Source organism: Saccopteryx leptura, chromosome 3, assembly GCF_036850995.1.
Source record: "Saccopteryx leptura isolate mSacLep1 chromosome 3, mSacLep1_pri_phased_curated, whole genome shotgun sequence".
In the NCBI taxonomy this organism is placed as follows: Eukaryota; Metazoa; Chordata; class Mammalia; order Chiroptera; family Emballonuridae; genus Saccopteryx; species Saccopteryx leptura.
The window spans coordinates 290,221,064-290,233,602 of NC_089505.1; the positions used below are offsets into that span (position 1 = coordinate 290,221,064).

Genomic DNA, 12,539 nt, shown 5'->3' on the forward strand with positions numbered 1-12,539 from the left:
TTATTGATTTTAGAGAGAGGAGAGGGACAGAGAGAGAGAGAGAGAGAGAGCGAGAAAGGGGTTGGGGGGAGTGAGAAGCAGTTGCTTCTCATATGTGGCTTGACCAGGCAAGCCTGGGGTTTCAAATTCTTTATCCACTGTGCCACCATAGGTCAGGTAGTATAAGGAGTTTTAATGTTCAGGATGAGGTATGAGCATTTTATAAAAGGTCTGAATTATGGCATAAAATAATTCAGTCCCTAAGAGTTTTATCATTTCCTCAAACTTAATGATTTTATTAATTTTATCAAAGAAAAATGAGTTTTTATTGTACATGTTTAAAAACCATATTCAATTTATGAAATACAACATGAAGAAATACTTTTCAGAGCAAAAATGCCAGTAGAGAATAAATTAGGAATCTTTTTGATTCAGTCTCTCAAATTGAAGCAATAAACATTGAATTTTGAGTGGGATATGCTTTTGGGGGCCATTTAATGAAATACTGAAAGTAGACTTCAGTGAGAAATATTGCTATAATTTCTGGGTCCACATTTAGTTATAAAATCCAGAATGTATAACACAGGGGATTTATAATTAAGAATTAATAATTTTTAATTTAGGAATAAAGAATAAGGCCCTGGCCAGTTGGCATTATAGTAAGAGTGTCGGCTCAGCATGTGGATGTTCTAGGTTCGATTCCCAGTCAGGGCACACAGGAGAAGCACCTGTCTGCTTCTCCACCCCTTACCCTTTTTCTTCTCTCCCTCTCTCTTTCTTTCCCTCCTGCAGTCATGGCTCGATTGGAGCGAGTTGGCCCTGAGCACTGAGGATGGCTTCATGGCCGCTGCTTCAGGCACTAAGAAGAGCTCGGTTGCTGAGCAATGGAGCAATGGCCCCAGATGGGCAGAGCATCGCCCCCTAGGGGGCTTGCTGGGTGGATCCCAGTGGGGAGGTGCATACAGGGGTCTCTCTCTGCCTCCCCTCCTCTTGCTGAATAATTAAAAAAAAAAGAGATAAAAAGTAAGAAAGAAATCAGTTGAGTAAGAAAGTAGCTTATAGCCAAAGCTTATTCTATTCCTGGGGTCTTGAACATCCTGCAAGGAAGTTATCAAACACTAATAGGGCATGGCAGAACAATCAAGGTGTTTAATTGAACGGACTCTGGCTGGCCAAAACTGAGCATCAGCAAGTATGGCTACAATATAAATCAGTCACATCACATATATTTAAATCTGTGAGTTCATAATGATACTTTAAAAAGTCTCATTACTATTCTTTGGAGTATGTTAAGGAACCAATGGTACTTGAAGGTAACCAGATAGTTGAGGAGAGTAAATTTCTTTTTCTCAGAAGTATTCTAGTTAACAAATGAAGAAGGAGTGATAAACAGAACATCACCATTTTGTAATGAATTCCTGGACCTAAACAAAGGTCATCAGTGGTTGATAACATCATAGAAAGACAACCAGACATTAGGTTCTCTTAATGAAAATTTATAGTACTACTTACGAAATATTCTTGCCAAAAAATTGAGTGTGGACCTGCATCAGATCAAGCCACTAGATCTAACTATGTGTTTACAGGAAACATAGAAGACAGAAGCAAATAAAATGATACAATGGGGGATGCAGTCAGCAAAATCTAGGGTTTGGGGAAGTCATTGAGACACAAAACTTGTTTTCTTTTGACAAATAAATTGAAGGAAACAAACAAAACAAGTGAAGGAGGAAATTTGAGATTAATAACAATGTTTGGATTTTATTTGGATCCAGATTTTAATGAATAAATATTTATGAAATAATTAGGGAAATTTGAACACTGACCAGATATTTGATACTAACAAATTTAATTTGTTAAATTTAAAGGGTGATAGTAGTATGTAGTTATATTTAAAAGGCCATCTTTTAGAAGTACATATTGAAATATTGATGGATACAAGGATACGTCTGAGATCTGCTTCGTTATTTTATAGAGTTGAGAGAAGGCGGTAGGTAGGGATGAAACAAGATTGACCATGAGTTGATAAATGTTTAAGCTAGGCATTTGTGGTGGTAGGGGTGGGGGGGGGGGGTGCTGTAATTCTTGTTATTAGTCTCTAAGCTGCTTTTGAAAGTTTCCATAAGACAGAAGTCCAGAAATTTACATTTTCTTTTTGTTGGCTTATAAGAATACAGTTGAATTATTATTTCTAATCATTTCTTGAGTCTGTTTCTATATTGAAAATTACATTGCCTACCAAGGACAGATTTACTATATAGTACTTATTAATTAATTACCAGGCTTTATTTTAAGCATGTTCACATATTAACCCATTGGATTCTCAATAGAATTCCAAAGAAGAATAACTTGCCCAAGGCTATGAAGCTGGTATGTGGTAGAGCTGGGATTTGAGTTCAGGCATTCTAGTCCTAGAGTCTGTCTTCTTTAGGTTTTGTGTCTCTCCTTAACACTTTTTATTTTTAATTCTTCTATTTTAATCCTTACATCTTTGATTTCCTTTTTTTGTTTCAATGTACTGGAAGTTAAACTTTTAAATACTAGTTTTCATTTTTAATTTTGATTTTGAAAGTTGTCTTAATACTTAGGTAATCCAGAGTCCAGTTGAGTTTACTCCTTTACAAAATAAAAGTTACTTACTAAGAGACTAAGAATTAACTTAGTGTGTAGCCAGAAACCAAAGAATAAAATGTAATGTAATAGTTTCTAGTGTTTTTTTTTTAAAATTATATATACCTCCTGATCTGTAGCCTATTCATGGCTCATTTTACTTTCAATTACTTGTTGATTTTATTGGTCCTATTTGCTGAATTTCTTTGTGACTCTTAGATAAAATTACTCTTTCTGTTCTTAGATAAAATTACTCCTTCCTTTCCCCAACCCCACACGTGTTATGTAATCACTTCCCACCTGACTTTACATAGGTTACCTGAGACAAAATTAGGCATTTAGTACACTGTTTAGCACAGAATATGTATCTAGTAAATATATCTCTTGGTTTAAGAGACAGCTACTTCATAATTTTCTTCAAAATTTTTCTTTAAAAAATTTTTTTAAATGGGGAGGGACAAATAAGGCTTAGTTATTTTAAAAAGTCCTAGGCCTGGGACAGGTGGGAAAAATCTGTTGATAATGTCTTATGGTGGTTTAATGAGTAATCTCTGTGTTCTCTGTAAGGAACTATTTTTAAAAATAGTTTGAGTTTGAGAAAGATTATTGTGAGAGTTGGTTGCCAAAAGAATACTTGCTTATTAAGAGGCGGGTGAAACAATTTAGGGAAATGTGATTTATCCCATTTAGAATAATGGGTTTTTAAAAAAATTCTCTTTGGCCAACTACTAAGTACATTATGACATAGACAGCTAAACTTCATTAAAGGAGGCATATAGGCTCTAATAAGAAGGAAAATTTTTGGTTTCATCCTCAAGAGAAGGTGATGGGTTAAAATTACAGACTTCCTTTTCCTGAAGGTCATGGAAGGTGGCCATCTGAAGATCTGGTCTAGCTAGTTAAAAGTTGTGCTATTTTTCTGTATTTCACCACCCACATCCCTCCAACCCAGGTTCACCTATTATTTTGTATAGCAATAATCTGAAGCAACTTTTTTTTAAAGCATAACTTTAATAGTGTTTTTGAAAATGATATTAAACTAGTTGGAAACTAGTTAATTGTGGAGGCCCAAGAATTTTTTCATTTTCCAAATGACAGTGATAATTATTGAGAGGCTTAGCTATTGGAATTGAATAACCAATTACTTATGTTAAAAAAGGGTTTGCAAGAAAACCAGATAGAAGGAGACGGAAGACAATTTGACTTTGGGTGAGGGGTATGCAACATAATCAAATGTCAAAATAACCTGGAGATGTTTTCTCTGAACATATGTACCCTGATTTATAAAATTAATTTAAAAAAAAAGAAAGGGTTTGCTTTTTTGGGCTATAGTAAGAAATAAAAGTTTTTTTTGTGTTTTTTTTTTCAGAGACAGAGAGAGAGTCAGAGAGGGATAGATAGGAAAAGACAGGAACGGAGAGAGATGAGAAGCATCAATCATTAGTTTTTTGTTGTGACACCTTAGTTGTTCATTGATTGCTTTCTCATATGTGCCTTGACCGTGGTGCTACAGCAGACAGAGTAACCCCTTGCTTGAGCCAGCGACCTTGGGTCCAAGCCGGTGAGCTTTGCTCAAACCAGATGAACCCACGCTCAAGCTGGTGACCTCGGGGGTCTTGAACCTGGATCCTCTGCATCCCAGTCCGACGCTCTATCCACTGCGCCACCACCTGGTCAGGCAAAAGATATTTTTGAGTAGTGAAATGTGTGTGTATGATAGTAACTCACTGTCCTATCTTATCACAAAAGCTTTGAGTAGAAAGATGAAATACACTTGTCCTCTCTTATCCATGGTTTGGCTTTCTGAGGTTTTAGTTACCCTTGGTTAAGTGTGGTCCAAAAATATTAAATGGAAAATTCGAGACTTAAACAATTCATCTTTTATTATTTATTTTTCAAAACTTATTATTTTTAGAGAGAGAAGAAAGAAACATCAATTTGTTATTTCACTTATTTGTACATTCATTGGTTGATTCTTGTATGTGCCCTGACCCAGAATCAAACCCATAACCTTGGCGTATTGGGGTGACGCTCTAACCAGCTGAGCTACCCGGCCAGGGTAGCTCATAAGTTTTTAATTGCACACTTTTCTGAGTAGTGTGATAAAATTTTGCACCATCCTGTTTCATCCTGCCCAGGACATGAATCATCCCTTTGTCCAGCATATCCATTGCACTTCATCTGATCACATAGGCATTGTATCATCTCACATCATCACAAGCAGAAAAGTGAGTCAAGTACAGTAAAATATTTTGAAAGAGAAAGAGAAAGAAAGTCCACATTCACATGACTTTTATTATAGTATATTGTTTTAATTGTTCTATTTCGTGATTATTGTTGTTAATCTCTTAATGTGCCTAATTTATAAATTAAACTTTATCATAGGGATGCAGATATAAGAAAAAGCAGTATATAGAGGCACATTCGATTTTATTGTGATTTGTGGATATTGCATTTTTTTTTTTTTTTTACAAGTTGAAGGTTTGTGGTAGCTCTGTGTGGAGTAAGTCCATCAGTGGTATTTTCTTTTTTCTTAAAATTTTTTATTTTTATTTATTTATTAGTGAGAGGCAGGGAGAGAGAAAGAGAGACAGGTTTATCAAACTGTTCCTTTATGCATCCTGATCAGAAATTGAACCTGCAACCTCTGCACTTCAAGATGATGCTCTCTGGCCAGGGCTTAATTTTTTATTTACTGATTAATTTTTAGAGAGACAGGGAGTGGTAGGGAGAGAGAGGTGAGGGAGAAAGGAAGCATTCATATGCTTTTTTACTCAGTCATGCATTCATTGGTTGCTTCCTATGTGTGCCCTGACTGGGGATTGAACCCACAACCTTGTTGTTTTGAGATGACACTCTTAACTGAGTTAACAAGCCAGGGCCTATCAGGTATTTTCTGATAGCATTTGTTCACTTTGTGTCACATTTTGGTACTTCTCACAATATGCCAAACTTTTTCATTATTATTACATATGTTATGGTGGTCTATGATCAGTGTACTTTGATGTTACCACAATAATTGTTTTGAGGCGCTGATATTAGATGGCAACCTTAGTGAATGAAATTTGTGTATGTTCTGACCGCTCTACAAACCAGTCATTCCCTTACCTCTCTTTCTTTCCTTGGGTCTTCCTATTTCCTGGGACATAAAAATATTGATATTGGACCAATTAATAACCCTACATTGGCTTCTAAGTGTTCCAATGAAAGGAAGAGTCACATATCTCTCACTTTAAATCAGAAGCTACAAATGGTTAGGCTTAGTGAGGAAAGCATGTCAAAGCTGAGATAGGGCAAAAGTTAGCCAAGTTGTGAATGGGAAGGAAAAGTTATTGAAAGAGATTGAAAGTGCTACTCTGTGAGCAGATGAATGATAAAACAAAACACCTTATTGCTGATATGGAGAAAGAATTAGTGGTCTGGATAGAAAATCAAACCAGCCACAATATTCTCTTAAATCAAAACCTAAGACAGAGCAATTCTGTGAAGATAGAAAAGTGAGGAAACTGCAGAAGAAAAGTTTGAAACTAGCAGAGGTTTGTTCATGAGGTTTAAGAAAAGAACCAGTCTCCATGACATAAAAGTGCAAGATGAAGCAATAAGTGCTGACATAGAAGCTGCAAGTTATCCAGAAGATCTAGCTATACCAAACAACAGATTTTTTTAAATATAGACGAAATAGCTTTATATTGGAAGAAGTTGCCATCCAGGAGTTCAATAGCTAGAGAGAACTAAGTGCCTGGCTCCAGAGCTTTAAGGGGTGGTTGACTCTCTTGTTAGGGGCTGGTGACTTTAAGTTAAAGCCAATGCTTATAGACCATTTTGAAAATCCTACATTCCTTAAGAATTATGCTAATTCTACTCTGTCTATGCTCTGTAAATGGAACAGCAAAGCCTATATGACATCACATCTTCTTACACTCTGGTTCACTACAGATTTTAGGCCCACTGTTGAGACCTACTCCTTAGAGAAAAAAAAAGATTTTTTAAAAAATATTATTGCTCATTGACAATGTACCTGGTCACCCAAGAGCCCTAATGGAGACATACAACAAGATTAATGGGGTTTTCATGCCTGCTAACATATCCATGCTGCAGCCCATGGATCAAGGTGTAATTTTGACTTTAAAGTCTTATTATTTAAGTAATACTTTTCATAAGGCTGTATCTGTCATAGATGGTGATTCCTCTGGTGGACCTGATCAAAGTAAATTGAAAACCTTCTGGGAAGGATTCACCATTCTAGTAGATGCCATCAGTAACATTTGTGATTCGTGGGAAAAGGTAAAAATATCAACAGTGACAGGAGTTTGGAAGAAGTTGGTTCCAATCCTCATAGATGACTTTGAGGGGTTCAAGACTTCAGTTGAGGAAGTAACCGGATGTGGTGGACATAGCAAGAGAACTAGAACTAGGAGGGTGGTAGCCTGAAGATTTGACTGAATTGTTACAATCTCATGGTACAAACTTTGTCAGATACTGAGTTGCTTCTTGTGGTTGAGCAAAGAAAGTGGTTTCTTGAGATGGAATCTACTCCTGGTGAAGACACTGTGAAATAGTTGAAATGACAACAAAAGATTTAGACTATTATATAAACTTGGTTGATAAAGCAGCATCAGGGTTTGAGAGCATTGATTCCAATTTTGAAAGAAGTTCTGTGGGTAAAATATTATCAAACAGCATCACATACTCCAGAGAAATCACTCATAAAAGCAAGAGTCAAAGGATGCAGAAAATTTCATTTTTTTTTTTTTTTAAGAAATAGCCACAGGCACCCAACCTTCAGCAAGTACCCACTCTGATCAGTCATTAGCCATCAGTATCGAGTCAGGACCCTTCACCAGCAAAAAGATTGCCACTTGTTAATGATTCAGATCATGATGGTTACTGTTTTTTAGCAATAAAGTTTTTAAAATTAATGTGGACATTGTTTTTAGACATCATGCTATTGTACACTTAGTAGTAGACTACAGTGTAGTGTAAACATAACTTTTATGTGCACTGGGAAACCAAAAAATTCATGTGACTTACTTTATTGCTGTATTTGCCTTCTTGTAGTGGTCTGGAACTGAACCTGCAATATCTCTGAGGTATGCTTGTATAGGGTTCAGTACTACCCACGGTTTCAGGTATCCATTGGGGGTCTTGGAATGTATCACTCACGGATAAAGGGGAACTACTGTACTTTCCAAGATATACCTGGATGCTGTGGAAACTAAAAGGTGATATGTAAGATTAAGCATAGTTGAGCCTGACCAGGCAGTGGCACAGTGGAGAGAGCATTGGCCTGGGATGCTGAGGACCCAAGTTTGAAATCCCGAGGTTGCTGGCTTGAGTGCAGGCTCACCTGGCTTGAGCCACAGGGTCGCGGGCTTGAGCGTGGGATCATAGACATGACTCCATGTTTGCTGGCTTGAGCCCCAAGTCACTGGCTTAGCAAGGGATCACTCACTCTGCTATAGTCCCCTGGTCAAGACACATATGAGAAAGCAATTAATGAACAACTAAGATGCTGCAATGGAGAATAGATGCTTCTCATCTCTCTCCCTACAGCCTTTCTGTCCCTGTCTGCTATCTCTCTTTCTCTCATAAAAAAACAAACAAACAAAAAAACATAGTTGAAAGGTGCTCAGTTTAACACCTGTTATTTAGTAAAGGGATTGAGACATTTTTTCTGAAGATGATCTTAAATGGGGGGGGGGGGTAAAAACTAATGTGGTCAGGTAAAGAGTATGGGATCATTAAATTTAAGAAAAAAAGAAACTAATATAAGAAAAAGAAAATATAGTAATAGTAATATCAGACACTGTGATACTTTATATATATTTTCAGATCCTATCCCAATAACCCTGTGAAATATAGACTATTACTATATTTATTGTAAGAAAACTGAGTCTTACTGTTTTTGTTTTTGTTTTTTTTTCTGAAGCTGGAAACGGGGAGGCAGTCAGACAGACTCCCGCATGTGCCCAACCGGGATCCACCCGGCACGCCCACCAGGGGTCGATGCGCTGCCCATCCGGGCGTCGCTCTGTCGCGACCAGAGCCACTCTAGCGCCTGGGGCAGAGGCCAAGGAGCCATCCCCAGCGCCCGGGCCATCTCTGCTCCAATGGAGCCTCGGCTGCGGGAGGGGAAGAGAGAGACAGAGAGAAAGGAGGGGGGAGGGGAGGGAGAAGCAGATGGGCGCTTCTCCTGTGTGCCCTGGCTGGGAATTCGAACCCGGGACTTCCGCACGCCAGGCCGACGCTCTACCACCGAGCCAACCGGCCAGGGCGAAAACTGAGTCTTAGTAAGGCTTACTTTGAAATTAACTCACAGTATAGTCAGGATTCACTGTCTCTTTCTCTTGAGGGTGAAACCAAAAGTTAGAGTTAGAGTTCAATAACTGATTTTTAATCAGAATAAAAAAGTAAAATAAATGACTCTTCTAGTTTAAATAAACTGTAAAAGCATAGATTTGGGAAAATCAGGGATTTAGGGATTTTGCTAGTTCAGATGATATGAGAGGGCTCCTAGAAAGTTATTGTAATTGCAGATATATCAGTTGGAATATAGTGTTTCATACAAGAAAGGTCAACCGTTCTAACATGCTACTTACCAGTCAAACCACATTTTACTGTTTTTGAGAAGGAGGGATGTCTCATTGGTTTTGAAAATAGTATTTTATTTATTTATTTATTTTGAATTTTTTAGTTTTTTTATTTTAATGAGGTGACATTAATCAGTCATGGTACATAGGTTTAGAGAAAACATCTTCAGTTTATTTTGACATTTGATTATGTTGCATACCCATCACTCAAAGTCAAGTTATCTTCTGTCCAAAAATGGTATTTTATATGGAGTGACTTTCAGCTATCTTATCCCTTTAACGTTCTCAATTGAAGTAAACATAGAAGTGTTTAACATGGAAATGATTTAAATAACTTATAAATTTCAAGAATTTTTGGTGATTTCTTGAAAGTAGAAATTTCTTACATTATTAAGAAACACTGCCTATTACAAGTCTAGCAGTGTAAACATACAATTAGGGTGACGTCACGGAAATGGCGCCGTGAGCAGCGCGTCCGACAGATCTCCCCAAAATCACAACAAATTTATCAACTAGAAACAGGAAAATTTATCCTCGGAGCATTCCGGAGTTCCACACAAACTGAAAGAGAAAGGACTGTTATCACTTGAATCTGAGAGACGAGGGTGTGGAGGAAGCTACCGCAGGGACGTTCATTCAAGCTGCGAGGGAGTGCGCCTGTGGTGGTGGTGAGTCAGCCCACACTCGGGAGCCGCGAGCAGCAGCCGCGAGCAGCCGCGAGCAGCCGCAGGCGCGCACCCGGTTCGGTTGCAGAGCGAGCACCGCCCACACTCCGGAGCGGCGAGCAGCCGCTGGCGCGCGCCCGGTCCAGTTGCAGACCGAGCACCGCTAACGTTCCCAGCGGCCCGCGCACTGCGAGTGAGAGTCGCCAGCCACCGGTGCCCGGAGCACCCCATTCGCGCGTGTACCCTGGGCATTCCACGCGCCCAGAGCGCCCTGCTGGCCCGCACACCCAGGGTGCCCCATCATCCTGCGCCCGGTGCGCCCCAGCCGCCAGCAGCGGGGGGAGCGGGAGAGGCCCCAGGGCGGTATTCCCTACTTGGGAGATTCTCTCTGTGGGCGGGGCACCTCACCCAGCCATTCAAGCTAACAATCAAGCGTTGGGGGAGGGGCGCGCGCAGGCAGCCTGAAATACCTTCGGGAGCACAGCTGCGACCCAATTACTGAAATTAACTTAACCCGTGAAATCTGCGCACCCTCGGTTCTAATTGATAAGATCTCTCTCAGTTCAGCGACCCAAGACAAGAGGCGTGATATTTTTTAGTGCCTCTCGCTAAAGGGGTGGGGGCAACTTCTGATTGATAGAGCCTCCATATTCAGGGATAAACGCTAACAAGAAGGACTTGGCAGATAATAAGATCTATACTACACTAGTCACAAGCAGAGACTAGTGCCTCTTCTTCCCAGCCAAAACAGGCTACAAAGTGTGGAAAGCCTGGGTTGAGAGGTCCAACTGAATGCTAGGCGCTGAACAGTCACCTTGACAACAATTGACTCCCACCCCCGCCTGATTACACTGGAGGCCCTGACTGCCAGAGCCTTTCCCAAAGCCTTGCACTGAGTGGGGATAGAGTGGGGATTTCCCAGCTCTTTGAGCCTCTTACTCCCCAGGCAGAAGCAGTGACAGCCTTATAGCTGGATCACCAGGCTGCTAATTCAGGAAGGGGGGACTAGGAGAGAGAATCCAGGAAAGCAAATTCTCTCATCGTTGGACCCTGCAAACGCCAACAAGCCTTGACTACCAGCAAGACTAAAGCCAATTATATGACATTGCCATAGAATCCCATCAACTGCAAATCCCTACCTAAGTGTGACACAGGGGCAGAGCCTGGGGTACAGAGTCACCGACCAGGAAGAGGGAGAGAAAAGAAAAAGGAAGAAGTTAACATCTCAAAATCAAGAAAAATCCACAGACTTTACAACTTGTTCCACTAATTTTTTTTTTGTTGTTGTTTGTTTCTTCTATCTTATTGCCTTTATTTCCTCCACCTCGGTCCTTCTATTCTCTGCCCATCTTATGCTTCCCTTTTCTTGAACTACACTACCCATAAGTGTTACATTTTATTTCTCTTCTTCATCCTCACCCTCCTTTAAGGTTATACTCCAAAACACTTAACTCTCACTCTCTCTTTTGTTTTTTTTTGTTTTGCTTTATTTTGTTTTTTTCTCTTCCTTTTTTATTTCTTCCTTCGTTTTTCTCTTTTTCTTATTTTTTCCTTTCTATTCGTTTTTTCTTTTCTCGTTTTACTTTCCTCCCATTTAATCCTCAATCACGAACAAATTAGTTAATTTGGGACTCAAGGCTTTTTTTGGCTTTATTTTTCTTTTTCGCTTTTGTTTTTGTTTTTTTCTTGTTTGTTTATTTTTGTGGCATTTTGGGTCCTCCCAACCCAAGGTCTCCATTGTATTTAGTCTTCGCTCCACTTAATACAACAGATTTTTACTTATTTTTATTTTTTTCTTCTTTATTATTCCTTTTTTTGTCCTTTTTTCTGGTTCCCTCTTATCCCTCTCATTATATCTCTTAGTTGACCATCACTCACAAGCAAATCATCTTATGCTTGTCTAAGATTTTCTTCCTTTTTTTTTTTTTTTTTTTTTTTGCATTTAGTAGGTCCCTACTCCCCTTTTTTTGCCCCTTGAACTCTTCACCGCAAATCAGGCCCTCCATTATAGGCACGATATTTCCCTGAGGAGGGGAGAGGAGGGAAAGAGAAGAAAGAAAAAAAGGGGGAAATAATAAATTATTACTGTTTTTTTTTTTGTGGGGTGTTTTACCTTTTTTTTTTTTTTTTTTTTTTTTACTTTTTACTCTTTATTAATTCTAATTAGTGCTATCAACAAGACCACCCTCAGATGCCAATAAGAAAGAGGAAATAGAATATTATGGATACAAAAGAAAGAGAGGTAACACAAATAGATGTGGAAAAATCTATGGAGAAAAGACTTAACATATTGGAAGCCTTGGAGCTAAATGACAGAGAATTTAAAATAGAAATCTTAAAAATACTCAGAGATATACAAGAAAACACAGAAAGGCAATATAGGGAGATCAGAAAACAACTCAATGAACACAAAGAATATATTACCAAGGAAATTGAAACTATAAAAACAAATCAAACAGAAATGAAAAACTCAATTCACGAGCTGAAAAACGAGGTAACAAGCTTAGCTAGCAGAACAGCCCAGATTGAAGATAGGATTAGTGAAATAGAAGACAAACAACTTGAGGCACAACAGAGAGAAGAAGAAAGAGACTCAAAAATAATAAAAAACGAGAAAGCCCTACAAGAATTGTCTGACTCCATCAGAAAGAATAACATAAGAATAATAGGTATATCAGAGGGAGAAGAGAAAGAA

General features: G+C 38.8%; 1 protein-coding gene and 1 pseudogene across 6 annotated transcripts in view; both read left to right on the forward strand.

The window, feature by feature from the left end:
- Positions 1-12,539, forward strand: part of NCOA1 (nuclear receptor coactivator 1) — a 192,877-nt gene that overhangs the window by 3,855 nt on the left and 176,483 nt on the right. The window lies entirely within an intron of this gene.
- Positions 5,648-7,402, forward strand: LOC136397453 (tigger transposable element-derived protein 1-like; annotated as a pseudogene).